The following is a 23,659-nucleotide window of genomic DNA, read 5'->3' on the forward strand; positions in this document are numbered from 1 at the left end:
CAAGATTTCTTAATCTCCTTTCATTTAAGCTTTCTCTATTTTCCTGGTCCTCCTGGCTGTCATTACCTATCTTATTCTTAATACTTTCCATCTGGGATACCCTTTCTCTAACTTCCTCCAGCTCATGGAAGAGCCATTTGATTGATCTAAAGTTGTCAATCATACTACTACGGGCATTATTTAGAAGGTCCATTCCAGTCTCCCTTGCATTGTCTGAGATGGCCAGGATAGTTGGGTCTATGAGCTCATTGAGCCTAGGCTGCTCTAGGTTGTCCACCAGGATCTGAGGGTTCATAGCTTCCCTAAAAAGCCCATAGTAGCAATCCTCACATTGAAATTTTTCCAGGCCTTTATCCTATTTTTGACCTACACTTCCCCCTTGTTCTCACCAGTGATGACATTCAATTTTTCCTCCGAAGGAGGCTGAGACTGGATAGGGGAGAGGGGAAGAGGAATAGCATCTGTCCTTTGATTTCTAGTCTCCTCAACTCTCACAACCTCCCTCTTCCATTTTTTCCCTGGTTTCTCCTCTTCCACCTCCTCCTCTAACACTTTGTCAGAATCTTCCGTATCCATTTCCTCCTCCTCCTCAGCATAACCCTCTTTTGCATGAGATTGGCTATGATCCCTAGGGCTTTTCCTACTGGGAGTTTTAGCAGTGGACAGTTTCCTGGCTTGACCTTTTTTCTTCTTTCCTGAGGAAACATTCTCCTCCTCTGAGCTAATGCTCTCAATGTCATCAGAGTCAGAAGAAAAGCTGGAGTTGCCTTCATCAACATCCTCAACATGAGGAGGGTTCTTGCATATAGACTGATCTTTTAAATGCTCATGGATGAGGAGCAATAATCCCTCATGCAAAGCAGGGTTAACAGTGGCTTTCTTCTTGAAACTAGAGATTTCCTTGTTCATAGAAGTGAGAAGGTAAAAGGGTATGGAAATTCTTTTCTTATGGCAAAAATGATTTAAAATCACAAAATGGTGAGTTCTGACCCAATCAAACCTAGGGTCCAGGGTAACATAATCAATGAGGGCATATAAATCATACCTCCATAACTTCTTTATAGTCTTTGTCACATAGAAAGACTCTTTCTTTTCCAGCTTGTTCATCTCTGTATAATTTTTCATGAACTCCTTGATTGCATTGGATGAAAGTTTCTTGTCCCTGTAGAATTTGAAACCCTCCATAGGGATACCAGTGACATCCGCAACCACCTCCTCTGTGATTTGGAAGGAAACCCCATTCACCTTGACCTTTCCATTGTTCCACGAGTTCACCATGTTGTTGGTGACCTCAGGGTCAAAACCATGGAGTTTCTCAAAAAAATTTGCAACTCCGCCCTTTTCCAATTTTTTCCAGACTTTGCCCATATTCTTCAACTTCTCCACTTCACCCGTCGGCTCCTTTCTACTCCATTCTCCAGTCATGACATCCATTTTTTCTTCAACAATTCTCATGAGCCCCAATCTCTGCAAATTTTTTCCAGCCAAGATTTTGGCTCTGTTTCTATTATTGGGTTTGTGATTGTTCGCTTCTCTGATACAATAGCGAGTGAAAATGATAAAAATCCTCCAAACGTGTTGAAAAGACGAAGAAAATCCCTTGAGAATACAAAAACCAAGAAACATATTATTGCTCGTACCAACATCCATTCTTTCTTTATTAAACATGATTATAGTTAGATTGACTCGTACTTCTATGGATTTTCTCCTACTTGATTAGTGACCTAGCCTCCATCAAAATATCTTTTTTGGAATGCCAGATCATCTCTTTGTCTGCTCCCACCCCTTTGTTAGTGAACCAATCAACAACTGGGTTTGCCTCTCTAAACGCATGAGTGACGTGGACCTTCTCAAATTTTGTGAGGGTGGCACATTTCTCATCAATTATATTTTCTATCAACCACGAGGGAGGGGAGACACCATTAATATTTTTAATTATGTTTTTGGAGTCCCCTTCAAGCCAAAGTTTGGAAACTCCAGCTTCAAAAGCCAGCTTAACCACACTGCACGCAGCTCTGGCTTTAGCCAAATGGTTGGTCTAGGTTCCAAGTGGGAGAGCAAAGGCTGCAATCCCTTCCCCAAAACTATTTCTTATAATTCCACCACTTCTAGAGGATCCAGGGTTTCCCTTAGAAGCACCATCAAAGTTGGCTTTTGACCATCCTTTTGGGGGTAGGATCCATCTGGCATCCTGTCTTTTTCTTTGACCGTCTTCCTGTCCCCTATATCAACTTCCCCCTCCTTCATCACTTGAAGGTTTTCTTTTATGTTTTTCAAAATCTTCCTTCCCAAAATTATAGCTCACTCCTCTCTATTCCTAAAAATTCTGTTGTTCCTTTCCTTCCAGATACTCCAGTAGAAGTGAGGCAAAAACCAAGAATAATTATCTTGCCGGCCTGCAATTTTACAGAGGCTTTTCCAATGACTAAAAAATTCAATGAAGTTTTCTGGCCAGCACCAAAGAATCTCCATTTCCTGATTAAGAGAATTCCACACCTCCCTAGCAAAGTCACATTGAATGAAGATATGATTTCTCGACTCAAACTGGTTTTTACAGAGCAGACATCTACTGGGCATAACATGGCCTCTCCTCATGAGGTTATCTTGCATTAGAATTTTGTTCTGAAGGGTCAGCCAATAAAATATGTTGATCTTAGGAGTGAGGCCCAAGAGCTAGGCATCCACCCAAGGGGGTTTCTCCTTTAAACCCTAGAAAGAGTTGTAGCCAGAAGCAATAGAATAACTTCCATTGGGATTATCCCTCCAGACCATCTCATCCTTATTATTACTAGGGATCAAAGCATTAAGCATAGTCATAATTGGTTTCAAGTCCTCAGAAATGAGGGAAAGGTCTCTCCATTCTTGACCAACCCTATAATTGCTTACTTTAAACCCATATAGCTCCATGCATTCTTGCACCCATCTCTCAAAAACTGGGTTGCTAGAAAGTGGGCCTTGACATAACCACCTGTCAGACCAAAACTAAATATCCTCCCCATTTCCTAGTTTCCAAGAGACCCTAGCCTTAGCTAGGTCCCTGGCCTTCAGGATACCATTCCAAATAGTTGACCCTTTAGGGATGTCCTCATTGAATAAAGTAAAATGAAGAGAGGGTCTTCTGAGGTATTTATTTTCCAGAATGTCTCTCCATTCACCAGTGTTATTGAAGATATGCCAGATTTGTTTTGCAAGAAGCATCTTATTGAGATGGGTAAGCTTTCTGATGCCCAGACCTCCATACCTCTTGGGGAGGTAGACCTTCTCCTAGACAACAAGAGGGTACCTTTTCTTTCCTTCTAGTCTGGTCTATAGAAAGTCTCTTTGGATTTTCTCCATTTTCTTTGCAAATTTCACAGGAATTCCAAAAAGGCTTAGAGCATAAATGGGAAGGTTCTGAAGAGTGGATTTGACCAGAAGACATTTCTCAGCCTGGCTGAGAGAGGCACCTTTCCATCCAACCATCTTCTTGTTGAATCTGTCCAGAATACCATTCCAGAAAGAGTCAGGGGGAGAGGAGCCCAAGGGGAGTCCTAGATAGGATGAAGGGAGAGAGCCCATGCCACAACCAAGGATTCTGCCAATTTTCCTTTGTCTTATGACAGTAGGGATAAGTAGTATAGTACTAAGATCAGTAAATATCATTAAATTAAGATGTCAGTTTAATTGTGTTTACGGGTTCTTATTATTATAGTATCTTTTTTTTTGTTATAATAGTCTAAATTTACCTTGGTAATAGGAAAAATTAAGATGTGTTTGAATAGATTAAAGGATTTAGTATCATGTTGAATTCTGAGTTATATCTATAGCATGAACATTCTTAGAAAATCTATTTGATGTGTATTTTAAGAATAGCGATGATGAACGTATATCGGGGTGGCTAAATTTGGTTTGTCCTATTCAGTTAATTAATTTAGTGATAATTATAAAATGATTTTGGGTGGGTTAATTACATATAATAGATAATTGGCCTTACCTATGACTTAAACCTATATGGTTAAGTATGGAGAACAAGGCATATCTCTATTCTGTCATTGACAAGTATAATAGAGAAACTCGCTATGTGTTGACTATGAGCATACCATACATGGATGCAGTATCTTAGTACCATAATGATGACACCTCAGTATATATATGTTTCATTTATGTGTTATTCTTAGTGCGAGTTTAATTTTGCAATAATGAGTAAAGGTTTACTTCTTGCATATTAATTATGGAGCTGTTCTATGTTTTAGTGAATCAGATATCTGTATTATGGATTTGTGTATGTTTGGTCTAACATGCATGCAGGTGGACTACACTTTTCAATTTAGTGTATACTGAGCCCTCTGTTGTTTTGTGTTGCATTTTGTGTGTTTCCATGTGTTTCGAGTTTACAAGTAGCTAAGGATGTTTATTGAAGTTCTTCCTGAATCATTATTTATTTGCTTGTAGGGTCCATATCTTGGACATAGGCATTTAAGGATGAGATTGTACTTCATTATTGTACTAAACTCAATATGTATTAGAATCTTTATAGAATCATATTTGGATGATATTTACTTGTATTTTGAGATTTTCATATTAAGAGTGTTTCAATCTGTGTACTTGTTCTTGAATTAAGTGGAATTAATTAAATAAATAAATAATTGCATTCTTTGTACTTTTTTTTGGATTCAAATTTATTGGTTTTGTTGTGGTAGTGTTACATTTGGTATCAGAGCCTAGTTAGTATAACCAGGACTCTTGGGTTATAGGGTTTAACCCGTCATCGATGCGTATTTATAGTTTATTGTTTGTAGGTTTCTATCATGCCTCTCATCACTAGAGGGACTCAAGGACATGGTATTCCTGACAATAACCTTGATGGCAAAGGCTGAGGCAGGAGCAGGGGCCATGGTAGAGGTCCTAGGCACTAGAATTTTGCTGGGAATGATCAATTTGATCAGAATGCTGGGGTTGGAAACAACCAAAATTATCAGGTAGATCAAGTTGTGGTACTTCAGAGGATACTAGAACGTCTTGATAATATTCAGGCTAATAACCAGATTCTTGGTGGGGGAGCGAATGATAGAAGACCTCTTGTGCAAGGTATTAACCTTCCTATGGAGGAAGATCCAGTGGCAAGAGCTTAGCTCAAGGATCTTTCCAAGATGAAAGGATCATTATTTTATGGTATGAAATAGGGTACAGCGGTAGAAGCTTGGCTGCTGAACATTGAGCGATGCTTTGTCTTACACCATTACTTGAGTAACGTGAAGGTAAGATGGACAATTATGCATTTGAGAGGATTTGGTTCCTTATGGTGGGAGTAGGAGTTGGAAAATCTGGGCATTGATATCTCTCTGGTTACTTGGGAACTCTTTGTTGAGGGTTTTAAGGAGAGGTTCATGTCAAAATATTGGCATCAGGCCCGTGTAGAGGAGTTCTTTTAGATTATGCAGTCTGGCTCTATAGTAGAAGCTTATGAACGTAGGTTCTACGAGCTTAAGAAGTTTTTTGGGTGGGCTGAAAATGATAAGGCCATGATACAACACTTCATCAGAGGACTTATGCCCAAGATTGGGGAGGAAGTGAGAACTTTTTGACCTTTGACTATGCAGGAAGCTTCAGAGCGAGAAAAGCTGATTGAGATGGAGTCTAGATATCATGGGGCTTCATACAAAACCAGCATGAATCCATCAACTTCAGATGTCAGTAAGAACCTAAAGCCTCCTCAAGGTAGCTCAAAATTAGGATTTTTAGGTGGGAGATTCAAGAAGAGAAAGTTCGATAAGAACTCCAAGGGTTCAGAACAGCCTAAACCATCTCAACCATCTCAAAGTGTGCAGAGTAATAAGCCATTTCCTTATCCTTCAGGTCAGAACATGGGATTCATGAAATCTGTTGAGTGTTTTTATTGTGGTTAGTGGGGTCATTACCAATCTTAGTGCCCTAACTGGGACAAGCCAAAGGTTGGACCTAAGCCAGCTAGGTCTGAAGTGAGAGTTGGTGATTCTGCTAGGAACCACCATATCTTTGCAACCCTAGATCAGAAGCAAGCCAAACACCAGAACACGATTATTGAAGCTTAGGGTAATACTCAAGGTATGAAACTATCTATTTTATTTGACTTTGGAGCTATAGACTCATTTATTTCTTTTGCTTTAGTTGCAAATAGTGGAATTCCTATGGTTAGGGTAGGGGACAGATGGCAAGTGGAGTTAGCGTCAGGATCCAAGGTGAACGTTGATATTGTTGCTCCTGACTGTAAGATTCAAATGAAATCTTTCACTACTTCAGTAAACCTTAGGGTTATACCTTTAGGATCGTATGACATAGTTTTGGGTATGGACTGGTTAGAATAGCATCTAGCCATTTTGGATTGCAAGGATAAGTCAATCAGATGTGTAGATAATCTTGGAATAGCTAGAGTTATTGTGGGAATCAAGAGACCCAACTCTTTGCAGACAATTTCTACCAAGCAATTGGCAAGGTCTTCTTGAAAAGGCTACAATTTGTTTTCCCTAATAGTAAACAACTTAAATGATTCCATGGATAAAGGTTCTTCTCGCGATCATCCAGTCTTGCAGAGTTTTTCGAATGTATTTTTTGAAGAGATTTTGAGAATACCTTCGAGAAGAGAAATTGATTTTCGGATCAATTTAGTGCCAGAAACAGAACCAATTTCCAAGACTCCTTATAGAATGATAGCTCAAGAGCTGGTTAAACTTAAATTTTAGTTGGAGGAGCTTTTGGAGAAAGGTTTTATTCATCCTAGTGTTTCGCCTTGGGGTGATCTGGTAATCTTTGTCAAGAAGAAAGACTGTTCTTTAAGACTTTGCATAGACTATAGATAGTTGAACAAGGTCACTGTTAAGAACAGGTATCCTTTGCCTAGAACTGATGACTTGTTTGATCAGGTCAAGGGTGCTTGAGTCTTTTTGAAGATTGATTTGAAATTTGGGTATCATCAACTTAGAATCCAAGAAGCTGATATTCATAAGATAGCTTTTCGCACCAGGTATGGACACTACGAATTCACAGTAGTACCTTTTGGGTTAACAAATACACCTTCTGTCTTCATGAGCCTAATGAATGGTGTGTTTAGAACTTACCTTGAGAAGTTCATAGTAGTATTTTTCGATGACATTTTAGTGTATTCTAACTCTGTTGAGGAGCATGAGCAGCATTTAGGGCAAGTTTTGGAATGCCTTCGTAGGAAGAGACTGTATGCCAATCTTGAGAAGTGTGAATTCTTCAAATCAAAGATTTGCTACTTAGGACATACAGGTGATAGAATTTTTGTAGATCCATCCAAAATTTGGGCTATTGTTGATTGGCCAACACCTACGAGTGTGTCTGAGGTTCAAAGTTTCATGGGTTTAGCAAACTATTACCGTAGATTTGTGTCAAACTTCTCCAAAATAGTGCATCCTATCACATCTCTTTAGAGAAAAGGGAAGAAATTTGTGTGGATAGAGGAGTGCAAGGTAGAATTTCAAAAACTTAAGGAATGTTTGACCAGTGCACCAGTTTTGGTAGTCCCTGATTTAGCTAAAGAGTTTGTGGTTTGCACTGATGCATCCTTGGATGGCATTGGGGCAGTTTTGATGCAAGAGGGATGTGTTATAGCTTATGAGTCCAGAAAGCTAAAGAGTCATGAGGTGAATTACCCTACTCATGATCTCGAACTTGCTATGATTATGCATGCTTTGACTAAGTGGCAGCATTTTCTTTTGGGTCAACGATTTGAGTTACATTCTGATCATCGTAGCCTTCAATATCTTTTCACACAACCAGACCTCAACGCTAGGCAACAAAGATGGATGGAGTTCTTGTGTGAATATAACTTTGAGATTAAGTATGTGCAAGGGAAGGAGAACATGGTTGCTGATGCACTTAGAAGAAGGTGACATGAATTATCTTCTTTGATCCTAACAGTGGATCTTAAGGATAAGATTCTTTATAATCTTCTCGCAGATCAATGTAAAGATGATCATTCATTTGATTTGGAAGTTCCTTTCTTCTTTTTAGGGATTGGGAAAGTTTCTCCTTAGCTTTCTTGAGTTGGGCAATGGCCATTTCCATATCCAACTTTTCATTGTCAATAGTTTTGTCAAGTTTGAATATCTCCATATCCTTGATCTTTGCTCAAGCTATTAAACTTTCTCTTGAGAACCACAAATCTCTGATACCGATTGTTTGAAATATTCAAGACTATGCTAAGTTACTGAGAGGGGAGGGGTGAATTAGTAACTCCTAAAACTTCTACCAATTTCAATTCTTAATCAATAAACCATTTAGTACTTAATTCATCACATCTGATCTAATTGCATGCATGAGAAACTAAAAACATGAAAGCATCCACAACACTTGAACACAAAGATTTGGTGACCTAGAAACCTTCCAAATAGAAAATAAAACTGGAGTGGGGATGATACCGAAAAACTTTAGTACTATAGCATAAAGTTGGCCTATTAATGCTTATATTGATCACTTCTAATGATCTGCCCTATTAGGAGCAATTAGGACTGCTAGGTCCACCTTGTGAGAGGATTTTCAAACACACAATGAAGTATGCACTTGGTAAAGAGATTTATAGAAGACTATTAGGTCTACCTTGTTAGAGGCTTTTGACTAGTTCACTTATTAGGATGAAGCAGTAGATCTTTGACTTTGCAACTAATTTTTCTAATAGAGATTCCTTAGTGTACTTATCACCTTTGATAGATATGTCTCTATTGCTCCTTATACTAATATGGCCTTTATAATTCTTTATCTATTGCTACCATAACTTGAAATTTTTGGATTCACAATACATATGCTCGCATTCACATTTTTGCTCTTTTTCATACATTTGAAATGATAAAATACATTACATATATACCAATCCATATTACAAAATTACAAGGTTGTCCATGACACAAGTTAAGACAAATATTACAAAGTTGAGCCACATCAAGATACTCAAGTTTTGAAGAATGACTCGGTGAGGTTTTGGTACACACTATCCATTGTCACTACTCGACATTGTCATGCTCTTGGTAGACATAGAAGCTCAGTCTATACTGATCACTTTCAAGTAGTCTTGAACTCAGTCTACACTGGTGACTGGGTAGATATTATGCAACTTGACAAACACTGAATAACTTGGTTACCATGAAGTAGCTTGGTCAACACTATCTTTGCATCACCTAAATTGTGAACTTAGTAGATACTACAATTCTCAATAAACATAGGGTTTGCATCACATGAACTGCAAACTCATTAACCACAAATAAACGTACTATACACTGAAATGCACGATTTGAACTGCTAGACTTCACACTAGTTGAATATGGTTGGTAACCACTAAGATTAGTCTAGAAGACTAGATAGAAAATGTAGAGCTCAGTGACTACTAAATTACATGGAAAAAATTATAAACTATTCAATGAGCTTAGTAGCTATACAAATTCTAAATAAGTGTGTGTCATTAATAACAAACTTGACTGATATGTCAACAGTTACATAGCTGTACACTCGAAAGTGTCCCACTCTAAACCCTTCTATCCAAACGATTCCATGAGTTGGAATGTTCGGATGCCGGCTTAGAGCTCCCTATCCACGGAGTGCAAGAGAGTGTATTTCAAGTTCAAGGGCTCTCAGATGAGCCTTAGAGATACTCTTCTTGCTAGTAAACCATGCAATGGGAGGTTCCAAAGACAAGATTCAAGAATGCAAATGTCCCAAGGAGTTCCTCAAGGATGCAATGCAAATGAAGATTAAGCTAGAATGAGAATGTCAAATGCAGCTATGCTAGAATATGAATGAGAGTGTTACAATCCAAATATTAAGCTATGTGAGAGATTATTGCAAAATAGAAGCTAAACTAACATGCAACATGAATCTAAGCTAAAATGCCATGGTATGAGAGAATGTAGACAAGAAATAGAAGTTCTCCACAAAGCTCCAAAGAAACCTGTTAGAAAACCTGCAGCATAACAATATTCAAAAGATGGATGGATTGAGGGGGAAAGCTCTCTCCCTTTTAAAGATGTATGGACGGTGGAGATCAAGATGAAGATGGTGGATGATCAACGGTGGAATTCGAAAATAGGAGTGATCCATGTGCACACACAAATCAACCAATAGAATATAAGTTGACTTGTCATATAAGACAAAAGTCACAAAGCCTTTTCTTTTAATTGCAAAATAGAAAAAGGACTTTATGTGTGCACTTTAAGTGGGTTATAAGAATGGGGTATTTTATTTAATTAAAAGGGGACATGTTCTTTTAATCAAATAATGAACTTAGGATAGCATAGTCAAACTATAGGTTATAATCAAATAAATTGATTATTAGCAATTTGGTCTAGGTAAATGATTAAATTAATTTAGCCAAAATGCTGAGAAGGGGGCTAATAGTCTAGATGACCATTTTTAGGTGATTACATTTGCCCCTCTTTGACTAATGCGTGATCGATCTGGGAACACATTATGTCAAAGAAAATTGAAACCAAGTAGGCGATGATAGATATAGATATCTGATTTTGAAGAACGAAATGTAGAAAAAGATAGCAAGTCCTGAATGTACAGCCTAATAGTGATAGTACTGAACACTAGGAAAAGATGATGTTAGAATTCAAGAAGAATGCTAACACTTAGAAAAGTGGATAGAGTGAGAGCAAGTGAGAAGATCAAACAAATGCTCCTAAGCAGTGATAGAGTATTTCTGCCCCCTCGGGATCGAAATTGAAATGAGGTAAGGGGATGCAAAAACTGGCTAGAAATGAGAAAAATAGAATATAGCAATGTCCAAGATGATAGATAGATGATTAAACCCCAAGAATGACTATAAAAAAATTGATAAAATGCCCCAGTTTGACTAGAGTTGACCTTGAAGGATATAGCATAAAAATTAGGTCAAAATGAGTAAAAAGGTGATTTTAGACATGAAACAGTAAATTGAAGTAGATATGAAGTATGGAAATGATGAAGACATGAAGAAATGAAGATGCCCCAATGATGATTCAGAGATTAGACCTCAAAAGGTCAGCTAACTGCTTAGAAGAAAGTAGAATTTTAAAAGACAATTTTGACCATCAAGATGAACTCGAATTTGGATTTTGATCTCGAAAATGAATCGAGGATGTTGAAATTATTTAAGAGGTCAAAACTTTATATAATGTGATGATAAGATAGAAAAGAGATGAAGCGAAAGATTAAGAAGGTGAAAAGACATGAACAAGAAGAAAGTAAAGAAATATATGAAAGGAGTTAGCTGATATGTCCATAGAAAGATGAAGAGAGAGCTCTCCCCATATGCAAGAATGCAAGACTAAGCTAGAAAATGAACCTAAAATGTAAGCTAACATGCAAAGTGGTTTACCAGCAAGAAGTGCATAACATTTAGACTCTTAATTTCATCATTGAGCATTTATTAGGGACATCATGAGATCATACAACCATCACTAGTATAACTATGAGGATATGAATATGATCGATATTAGATAGGTATGTGGAAATCCAATCTAAGCATCAGAGACATGTAAGTCAAGATAACTACACGATTAGATTCCCTAAGTTTAATTTAGCAAGATTACACCTGTATCAAGGCATAAGTGCCAGGATAAACCCTGAGTGCGATCTTGCAAAACAATCAAGGATGATACATTTATAAGTCAAAGTGTTGAATAGGACAAGCATGAATGCTTACAACACTATAGACAAACAAAAGTATACCCACAAGCAGAAATCAAGAAAATATGTCCCATGCCCCCAGTCTTCTAGTCAATGACATCCTTGAAAGACTATTAGGGAGGGAATACATGGCAAAGAAATCATCATAGACAGCACACAAAATAGATAAATGTCAGCATAGCTCAGTCGTTTAAGTGTTAAAGTGTGTGTGTGTAAGTCACTTGGCCATTTCTTCCAGACTTGATTCTGATAGTGAGAAATATTGCGACATCGGAGACTGTAGGTAAACTATCTGTAAAGTGTTAAAAAAAACACTTGATGTCAAAGTGGGGGAAGTGTTGAGAAACACTATTTTGTGAGTTGTCAAAGAAACCCTAATGCACAAGAATACCTCAATAGGCTAAGTAGCTATGCCCCAAGATGAGGACAAGAAACAATTCCAAGCCAGGAAATGTGTAGCGAAGTGGATGATTGAGACTGATAGACATAGGTGCAAGGGTTTCAAGTAGCGCCTGTTTCCAGGTTTTCACCACATTGATAGATTTTTTTTTTTTTTTTTTTTTTTTTTTTTTTTTTGGTGATACATCAAAGTGAGGTTTTCACTAAGATGATCATTTTTTCAGGACATTTTCTGATTTTTAAGATTTTTTCAGACTCATAGATGTATACAAGATAGCTGAGCAGCAAGCCTCTAAGTATAGAACTTCTTCAAGTGTAGGATGTTGATAGGTTCTGCAAGTTCTTCACCCTCTGAAGTAGACAACTGGTAAGCACCAGACCCAAATGATGTTGTGATAATGTAAGGACCTAACCAGTTAGGTTCAAATTTCCCTTTCTGTTCTCGATTTTGCTGATTTTTGGGATTCTCTCTAAGCACGAGTTCACCAACTTGGAACTCACGGGGGTGAACCTTTTTGTTATATTGTGTAGACATGCGCTTCTGATAAGCTCTCATGTGATCAAAAGCAGCCTTGCGCCGTTCATCCAGAGTCTCTAATTCCTGTACTCTCATAGCTCTATGGTCTTCATCGGTTATTAACCCATGTAAGGAGATGCGCAAAGAAGGTATTTCGACTTCTAATGGGAGAACAGCCTCAGAGCCATAGACTAGAGAAAAGGGTGTAGCCCCTGTAGGAGTACGAATAGAGGTTCTATAGGCCCAAAGTGCCGGATTTATTTGCAAGTGCCAATCTTTCCCAGACTTGTGAACTGTGCGGTGTAGGATTTTCAGCAGCGTTTTATTAGAGGCCTCAGCTTGGCCATTCCCTTGGGGATAGTACACTCAAAAGTGTCCCACTCTAAACCCTTCTATCCAAACGATTCCATGAGTTGGAATGTTCGGATGCCGGCTTAGAGCTCCCTATCCACGGAGTGCAAGAGAGTGTATTTCAAGTTCAAGGGCTCTTAGATGAGCCTTAGAGATACTCTTCTTGCTAGTAAACCATGCAATGGGAGGTTCCAAAGACAAGATGCAAGAATGCAAATGTCCCAAGGAGTTCCTCAAGGATGCAATGCAAATGAAGATTAAGCTAGAATGAGAATGTCAAATGCAGCTATGCTAGAATATGAATGAGAGTGTTACAATCCAAATATTAAGCTATGTGAGAGATTATTGCAAAATAGAAGCTAAACTAACATGCAACATGAATCTAAGCTAAAATGCCATGGTATGAGAGAATGTAGACAAGAAATAGAAGTTCTCCACAAAGCTCCAAAGAAACCTGTTAGAAAACCTGCAGCATAACAATATTCAAAAGATGGATGGATTGAGGGGGAAAGCTCTCTCCCTTTTAAAGATGTATGGACGGTGGAGATCAAGATGAAGATGGTGGATGATCAACGGTGGAATTCGAAAATAGGAGTGATCCATGTGCACACACAAATCAACCAATAGAATATAAGTTGACTTGTCATATAAGACAAAAGTCACAAAGCCTTTTCTTTTAATTGCAAAATAGAAAAAGGACTTTATGTGTGCACTTTAAGTGGGTTATAAGAATGGGGTATTTTATTTAATTAAAAGGGGACATGTTCTTTTAATCAAATAATGAACTTAGGATAGCATAGTCAAACTATAGGTTATAATCAAATAAATTGATTATTAGCAATTTGGTCTAGGTAAATGATTAAATTAATTTAGCCAAAATGCTGAGAAGGGGGCTAATAGTCTAGATGACCATTTTTAGGTGATTACAATAGCTAGGTTCATTTTAGAACCACCATACTTTCATTTGCAAATTTTCATGTCATAGATAGAGAGCCATAAGCCACCTCTTGAGATGATCTTCATCATGGGTATTCTCAAAGATAAGGGTTTATAGAAGTTTGGTATACATATGTGGCATCCACTATGGGGCCAGAAAGCCTTGTCTAGCTCCATTTCTTTCATTTTTGTCATTATTTTAGCTTTTTATTTTGAGGTTTTCTTTTTGCAAAAAAAATTATCGTGTGATACTTTTTCAGTGATCGTGAGATACTTTCTAAAATGTGACATGAAACAAGGATAATTAAACTCTCATACTGGTATTCTATACCTTATCATATTCTAGTTGTGGACAATATCATACTATCTTTTACAAAGTATCATACCAAAAGATCTATCATTTGGTTATATAGGGAAGTATCATATGATATTGTTATAGATGACAATATCATTTAGTCTATTGCACTCGCTTGTTTTAGTTCTTAGCTTGCATTTTTTGTTTTCAATCTTTTGCATTTTGCATTTTTTATTTTCTAACAACTCCTAATAGGTGGTTTTGTAGGGTATTTTTTAGATTTTACTAATCCTTTTGTGCCCTAACCCTTTTTGTTTCGTAGGTGTTATTGCTTGCTCATTTTCTAAGGAAATATTTCTAAATCAAAAGGGCTACTAACATTATTGTAGGCCCCCTCCAGAAAAATCTTTAAAAAGAAAATAAAAACAAATAAAAACCCATGTGTCTTTTATTCCATTTCACAGAAGACATATACTAGTTGCTTTCTTTACTTAGGCACATTAAAGTCACAAGGGTTTATTTTTGGCAGGAGAGTATGCTCTTCACCTTCTAGGTGAATCAAAAATATTGACCCTTCATTGAATCAAGAAAGGGGGTGGGATACTCCACTCTTTAGTGGTTTTAATTAATCTTCTTGGCATGTTTGGGGGAAACATTAGGGAGTACAAGAGTATGATCTTTACCTTTTAGGTGAATAAGAAATCCTGACCTCCTTGGTGTGGATTCATTTTGTTAATGTCTTAGTGATTTTCATACCTTTAGAGGGCCTACCATTGGTGGAAAGATACCAATAGGAATGAGCCAAAGTGGGAACAAGAAAAAACTAGCTAACTCGACCCACTATAATCACAAACCCCTTAACAAAGGCCAAATCCTTAGGGGGTGTAACACTTGACTTCATCAAGTGAAACTACTTATGGGATTGGGACCATGAGGAAATCACTAGGTGGGTATGTACTTAAGGTACTCTTATGGGTGTGAGGTCTGTTATTATGTCATGTATAAGGTACAAGAGGAGTGTGATGAATGGGACCATTACTAGACATTGTAGGATTTAGAGGCCACCCCTTTTAGCTTCTTAATATCTTGATGCAAGGATCAATCCTAGTGGACTACCCAGAACACCCCTAAATTTACACTCACTATATGTGTCCCTTTGGTTGTGTTGATAGTACTTCCATGAAAAATCCATTAACTATTGTGGGTGACCACTTTGTGTGAGGCGAGGGGGCATCAAGTTGTGGGCTAAGGAATTGAGTAATGAACCGTGACCTTTAGGTAGATATTTTCTTAGCATGTCTTCAATTTGTGCTAGACCCATGAAAATCTATTGAACATACACTTAATAGTAGTTTTCATAGTATTTTCACTTTAAAAATTCCCAAATGTTTGTATTGGAAAGGTTTATTTGTCCCTTGTCCAATGGATTAAGGACATGTGTTTGTGCCATAAATTGCTTTCAAAAATACTATATTGTTGTTACAAACTAAAAAAGACTCTATTACAATAGTTAAATTGCTTATGATGATCACAAAATTGGTTCAAACATAGGTTATTTATGCACAAAGTCACAAAATCATGTCTCTAATGAACTTCTATCATACTTCTCTTCTAAAAAGTATCATATAACACTTTTAGAATTTGTAAAGTATTGCACTATTATTATGAACTATATTGTGTGTCCTCCTAAGAACTATCGTATCACTACAAACAATTATATGGATATATTTCAAACTTTCATACAAAATTCTTTGTTAAACTTGTATTGCATGGGATTTTGGATTATATCATCTAAGTTTGTTGCTAGCAAAAATTGATCTTTGATTGCATTCTAGCTAAATAGGGGTGTCCACACTTGATCCTACTATGTCCTTGGTCTTAAACATATATGTTTGGCTATGTTCTAGAGTGAAAATATTATCTTGGCTTCTTTCCCATCACTTAGCTCGATTCGCTAGAGTCGTAAGTTACTTGGACACTTTTGACAATCTATTATCAAATTATTATATTTCTTGGTAACTGAACATACTGAGTTTACAAGTTTAAATTCTAAATTCTTACATGTCAGTTACAACTAGGCTACAATTTGGTTAAGTAGGTGTTCCTTCATTTTTCTTTGAACAATTAGCTTCTCCAACTAGGTGTCCATGTAAGAAATACCTTGAAAATAAACCTATATTTGACAAGGATGAGGAAGATAAGTCTTCCAATTTGTATGATCTTCTTAGCCACTTTGGTAGTTCTTTAGATAACCTGCTTGATACTCCTAGAGCTTAAAACAACATGTCTTCACCATGAACCAAGAGGAGATAATTGACCTCTTGGATGATTTTTTTCATATTAGGAGAGAGGAAATTAAAAGAGAGAAAAAAAGTATTCTCAAGATGAAGAATCTAGGCTAGAATAGGAGAAGCTTAAACAATAAAACACATAGCTTCTAGAGTAGCTATACATGTCTATGATGAATATGAGTTTCAAAACAACAAAAATCAAGTTTTTGGGGAGTATTACACATATTCTTTGAGAATAAAAATGCTAAAACTACCTATAAAAACCCCTTCCTAAATCATGCTAACTTTAGGATCAATGGCAATAATACCCCTCCAAGAACCTTGACACCACATGTTGAGGGATATGTATCACCACCTAGACTCTCTCATCAAGATAAACCTTCACATCATGAGAGTGGATTAGAAAATGAAGTTACTAGTGAAGACCTCATTAAGTTTCAACAAGATGAATACCTTCAAAGACTCATAATTAGGGCTTTAGAACAAAATAGAGACAAATATTTTTCATACATAACAAGTAGAGTTTGGAGGATATCCCAAGAATTTTATGTCCAAAGAATTATTCAAAAAAGAGAACCACCCAAAAGTGAACTCATAAATAAATAGGTCCAAGAGTTATGAAACCAACTTGCATGTATGTAAATGGAGAAAGAAAAGCCAAAAACCTCATTTTTTGAGACCATACGTGCTCTTCCTTTTGACAAAATTCTTTACACGATTCCATTTCCAAGGGATATAGAGGTTCCTAAGTATGATAAATATGATGGCAATGATGACTAAAATGATCATTTTATAAATTTTTATGCTCTTACCATGGATTTTATGCATGAAGACACATATCTCATGAGGTTCTTTACTAGAAGCTTGAAAGGAAAATCCATGGAGTGGTTCACCAAACTCTCACCTTCTCTTAAGACATTTGATGAGCTTGTGCAAATTTTTATTCAATGTTACTCATACAAAATACAATATAAAAAACCTCATTACCATTCTAGACTTATGAAATATCAAGAAAAAACAAGGGAGTCTTTTTATAGATACTTACAAAGGTGGAGAAGATTACACTCTAGGTATCTTCAGTAAATCTCTAAGAATGAAAATATTGATATCTTCATTAGCACTCTTGTACCTAAGCTATACTATGATATTAGGAAATAAATGTTCACCACATTCAATGACATGATTGAGAGTGCTTATTTTTGTTAGAATGAATGCTAATGATCCTACTTTGGGGTAGTTTCCTAAGAATTGGAGAGTATTGATATGTTTCATTCATGACTATGTTTTCCATTGATGTCAATGTAGAAAGGTTTTTGTAAAGACTGGTTAAGTAGCAGACATAGATCTTAATGGTATGGAAATGGTTTGATTGTTTGGTGATGCCCAATTATGGACATGTTTGGTGCAGTTTCCTAATGACATTATCAAGTGCACAAAGTCTAAGTTGAAGATGTATGGAAGTTGTACCTAATTTATAGAGAGCAATTCAGAGACAGAGTATTGGGAAAGTAGTTTTTGATGTTTTTTTAGTATATTACATCTAAGATGCAGTGAGAAGATGTATATTCAGATAGAAATAGAGGACAATCTATTGATGATGTCAATAATTGTGCAAGCCCTAGTGTCATATGTGTAAAATTTTGTATAGACTGTGAGTCGATTGTGCCATTGTAATTGTAATTAATTAATTATCTTATTATAATCACTAACTCAAGGCATAATTATAAAGATATAGTATAAAGTAAAGATGTTTTCCTTTTTTGTAGAGTGAGCATGAGTGTTGTGATCACTATATGAAGTGCAAAGCCTAAAAAGAAACAAAGTGCTTACTGAATGCAAGTAACTGATCCAAGGGATTATTGGATGCAAGTGTTGTGATTTGGCTACAAGATCAGAAGGAGTAAAGGTTTGGTTGATAGGATAGAGGAAGAGGAAGGAAGTACATTTCATTTCTATTATTCTACAAGGAATAACACAAAGATCATTTGGACAGTGGGTTTATTGGTCTTTCCCTTGAAGCTATTTAGGCAATGGGTCTAGAAGTCTTCCACAACTCCTAACAAGGTTGGCATAACTCCTAATAGGATTGGAATCTCCTAATCTCCTAACAAGGACTCATATGTATTGAATGTATTCATAGACTCCTAATAGATTCCATCCTCTAACAAGGAATATTTATATTAGTACATCATTTTGTGGATACCATCCCCACAGGGGTTTTCCCTCTTATTAAGAGTTTCCCTGGTTAACATATCTTGTGTTATTGTGTATGAGTATCTTGTTGTGGTTTTAGTTTATATTTCTCATATGGTTAAGTGTGTTTAAGGTTGATAATTATGATAATAGTTGCATAATTAATCCACCCCACCTCTCAATTATATCAGTAGAATATATATTCTGACAATTGGTATTAGAGCATCAAGTCCTTCAAAGATAAACTTAATAGTTTTGGGAGATCAATGGTGAATATTTTAAAAAAGGATATTCCTAGATTTGATGGGGCCAACTATGATAGTTAGAAGGACAAGATGAAGACTCATCTATTGTGAATGGGTTTTCATTATTGGATCTTGAGAAAGAGTAAGAAGAAAATTGTTGAAGAAGAAAAGCTTGAAGGACGTAGTGAAGAAGAGAGAGATCTATTGATGTGTAACATGAGAGCCAGAGAAGCTCTACTATCAACTCTTCCAGAGAATGAATATAGTTAGCTAAAGTCACTTGAAACATCTTATGAAATTCAAAAAGCATTAGAATCTACTTTTGAAGGTGATATGCATGCAAAGAGAATGAGATTTCAGAATTGGATATGTGCATTTCAAGATGTTAAAATGATGAAAGATGAATTTGTAAGAATTTATATTGGTAGAATATAAGAAATTATTGCATGAATTTGGTCTCATGGTGGAACCAAGGAAGAAGATGAATTAATATGGAAGATCTTGAAAATTTTGATGCCACCATTCAAGCAAGTAGCTCAAATGATTTAGCTAGTAATGCCCTCCACTAAAGATTTCACAAAGGAAACATCGCTTGGAAGATTAGAATCTCCAGAAGTAGATTTGAGATAGTCTAGAGATCTAGCTAGAGTTGAAACAACTTTTAATGCTCTAAAAATTTGACCTATTTTGATAAGGAGTGCAAGCACACGCAAAGATTTTTTTGGTAGCAACAGATCTGAAGAAGACAAGAAGATTGATGAAGGAATAGCCCTTCTTGTGAGAATAGAAAAAGATGGTCAGAAAATCTTTAGATGTTGGACATGTGATGAGTTTGGTCATTATGCATCTAAATGTCCTAAAAGAGAAAAAGTATAAAGGAAAGTTTAAGCCTAGAAGAGGTAGAAATAGAAATTGTTTATATGCAAATGAAGATGAAGAATCTGATGAGAAAGGTCAAAGTGAAAGTGATGGTGAATTAGGATTTGTGGCTATCAAAGAAGATGATCTTGATAGAGAAATTGGAGAAAAAAGAGCTCTAATTTCCCAAGTGGAAAAGAAATCTAATTGCATAATTGACAGTGATTGTTCACATCATATTATTGGTGATATGAATAAGTTTGTTAAGTTCAAGAATCATGATGGAGGTATTGTTAGAGTTGGTAACAATGCAACCTATCATATAAAAAGAATTGGATCCATTACTCTTGAAGGTAAAACTAACACTAATGATATTTATTTTGTTGATGGATTGAAGCATAACTTGTTGAGTGTTGGATAGTTGGTGGACAAGGGTTATCAGTTGAAATTCATTGAGAAGACTTGCATTATCAAAGACAGAGATGGTAAGCTGATTAGAATAGGCACAAGATCTAGAGGTAGTGCATTTTAGTTGAATCCTACAGAAATGACATGTTTGGTAGCTGAAGTAGAAAAAAATTGGTTGTGGCATAGAAGATTCAGTCACATAAATTTTGATAATATTGTGAAGGTTAGTAGCACATTTGCAATCAGAGACTTGCCTAAGATTATGAATACTACTAATGTTGTGTGTAAAGAATGTATTTTGGATAAATAGAAGAAATTATAATTTCCTAATAAGAAGTTCACTACCGTAGAGAATCCAGAGATTGTTCATGTAGATCTAAGTGGTCCTTTTAGAACAAGATGATTCTATAGTGAAAGGTACATTATGATTTTTGTTGATGATTTCACTAGAATGATGTGGGTAGCATTTCTTAAAGAGAAATCTAAAGCTTTTGAGATGTTTAAGATATTTAAGAATATGGTTGAGAAGGAATTTGATGTTAAGATAAAGTGTTTGAGATCTGATAGAGGAGGAGAATTCACCTCTAGAGAGTTTAACATATTTTGTGAAGAAAATGGAATCAAAAGACAACCGATATCACCTAGAAAACTTCAGTAGAATGAGATTTCTAAAAGAAGGAATAAGTTAGTAGTAGAAGTAGCAAGATTGATGTTGTTTGAGAATGATGTTTCTAAGATATTTTAGAGAGAAGCAGTCAATGAATAGTATACACTCTAAACAAAGTACAAATCAGAAAAGGTATGAACAAGACACCTTATGAACTATGATTTGGTCATTCATCATCAATTAAGTATTTGAGAATATTTGGGAGAAAATGTTATATAAAGAGAGATGATGACATTGGAAAGTTTGATCAAAGAAGTGATGAAGCTATGTTTCTTGGTTATTCATTGAAAAGAAAGGCATACAATTTTTTAAACTATAGAACTAAGGCAATAGTTGAATGCACAAATGTAAGGATTGATGAAAAGTTTGGAACTAAGGAAAATATGGTAGATTATAATTTAGATAAAGAAGAAGAAAATTATGCAATTGTTAGACATAATTTTGAAGTTTTCTTTAAGACTAAAAATAATGTGTAGAATGATGTGCTTACTATTGAGCAAAGAGGAGAGAAAAGATCTAAAAATAGAAAAGAGATAAGAGTTGAGATGTCAACTCCTACCTCTAAGAGGACTCTAACAAAGAATCACCCTCTTGAGAAAATAATTGGAAGAAAAGACAAATGTGTAATGAAAAGAAATAGAGTAAATGAAGAGATATGTTTGATATCTCAAGTTGAACATAAGAGCATAGATGATCATTGGATTCAAGTAGTGAAGGAAGAATTAGATTAGACTGTGAAGAATGATACATGGGAGTTAGTTCCTAGACCTAAAGAGAAGAATATGATAGGAACCAAATGGGCATCCAGAAATGAGATGTATGAACAAGGTGAAGTTGTGAGGAATAATGATAGACTTGTATGCAAGGCATATTCATAGAAAGAAAGAATAGACTATGAGGAGACATATGCACTTGTAGCCAGAATGGAAGTAGTAAGGATGTTTTTGGCTTATGCAATAAATAAGAAGTTCAAGGTTTATCAGATAGATGCTAAATCAGCCTTCATGAATGGAGAACTTGAAGAAGAGGTATATATTGAGCATCCTAAAGGTTTTCCTTTATTAGAAGACAAAGACATGGTATGTAGACAAAAAACAATGTCTATATGGTTTGAAGGAAGCACCTAGAACTTGGTATGCAAGGTTGGATAGTTATTTGATGAAGCTTGGATTTTCTAAAGGTATGACAAATCGTAACTTATATTTGAAAGAATTTGAGAATGGTTTGCTAATAATAGTAATATTTGTTGTTGATATCATATTTTGAGGTAATGATGAAGCAAGTGATAAGTTTGCTGAAGAAATGAAGAATGAGTTTGAAAGCATGATAGGAGGAATGAATTTTTTCCTAGGATTGTAGATTGTACATAATAGTGATGGTATTTTCACTTCACAAGCTAAGTACTTGAATTAATTTTTGAAAATATTTGGTTTAGAAAGTTGTAAACCTATTAGTACACCTATGATAACTAGTCACAAGTTTTTTAGCAAAGATGAGACACCTACAATAGAGCAAAAGAAGTATAGATCCATGATTGGAGGTTTGTAGTATCTGACTCATACTAGACTAGATATAGGAAATACATTTGGGATTGTAGCTAGATTTCAAGATAATCCTAAGGAGTATCATTTTGTAGCAATAAAGAGAATATTCAGATATTTGAAAGGAACATATGACTATGGAATTTGGTATGATAGATCAAGTTATTTCACTCTATGTGCATATACTGATATGGATTGGGTAGGAAATGTGGATGACAAAAAGAGCACCAGTGGTGGAGCATTCTTTCTTGGAGGAAGATTGGTTTCTTGGCTAAGAAAGAAGCAAGATTTCATTTCTCATAGTAAAGCTGAGGCAAAGTATGTTGCAACACTAAATAATTATAATCAAGTTATGTGGATGAAGCAGATGCTGAAGGATATCAAAATTGAGTTTGAAGAGCATGTTATTGTAATACCCCAAAATTGGCTCATTGCCATCTCAACCAATTTTGGTCTATTTCTGATCAATCCTAAAGTCCTATGTCACTAGGAAAATTCTCATTCTGCTATTCACTACTTGGCTTAATTGTCAGATGTAGAAAACCCTAATCTACATTCATCATATTTGTTATTTAATTCCTATAGTACACACTCATATTAGTCGCATTAAACCTACTTGATTTAATTATAATTTAATTATTAAGTATTTATACTTTAATTAAATTATAATTATATCCTAAGGCTAATGTACTACAAAATTAAATTTATTTAATTTAATAAATACGCCTATCTTGATTAATTAAATGGGAAAGGTATTTCTAATTAATTAATCAAAATTATTTAATTAAATGGAGTACTTACTTCTAATTAATTAAACAAAGTTATTTAATTAAATAAGAAGCCATTCCTAATTAATTAAATGAAGTTATTTAATTAAATAAGAAAAGTGTCTCTAATTAATTAAAGATTATTTAATTAAATAGAAAAATTAATTATGAGAGCATATCTCATTTTATTAAATTAAATATCTCAACAAAATCTCTTCAGTTCAAAAAGGGAAATTTCCAGTTCACTATTGATCAAAATTGAGTTAAATCAATTAACTCCTTTTTCTACTCAAATTGAATCAATTAACTCCTTATTTTACTCAAATTAAATCTGTTAACTCCCTTTAATTTGGGAATCTCCCTTTATGACTGAACTTCACCTTTAATCCTGACCGTTGATTGAAATCGATCTCAATCGTTGACGGATTTCAAGAAAGTCTATTTAAGAGACCCTCATCTCTTCATTTTGAGAGGATGAATTTGGAGAATTTGCATCGAATCGCTGCTAGAATTCATACTCACATTTGCTCATATTTTTACATACATCTTGC

This window comes from Cupressus sempervirens, chromosome 2 (assembly GCF_028749045.1).
Source record: "Cupressus sempervirens isolate cs-2001-9-10 chromosome 2, ASM2874904v1, whole genome shotgun sequence".
Classification (NCBI taxonomy): domain Eukaryota; kingdom Viridiplantae; phylum Streptophyta; class Pinopsida; order Cupressales; family Cupressaceae; genus Cupressus; species Cupressus sempervirens.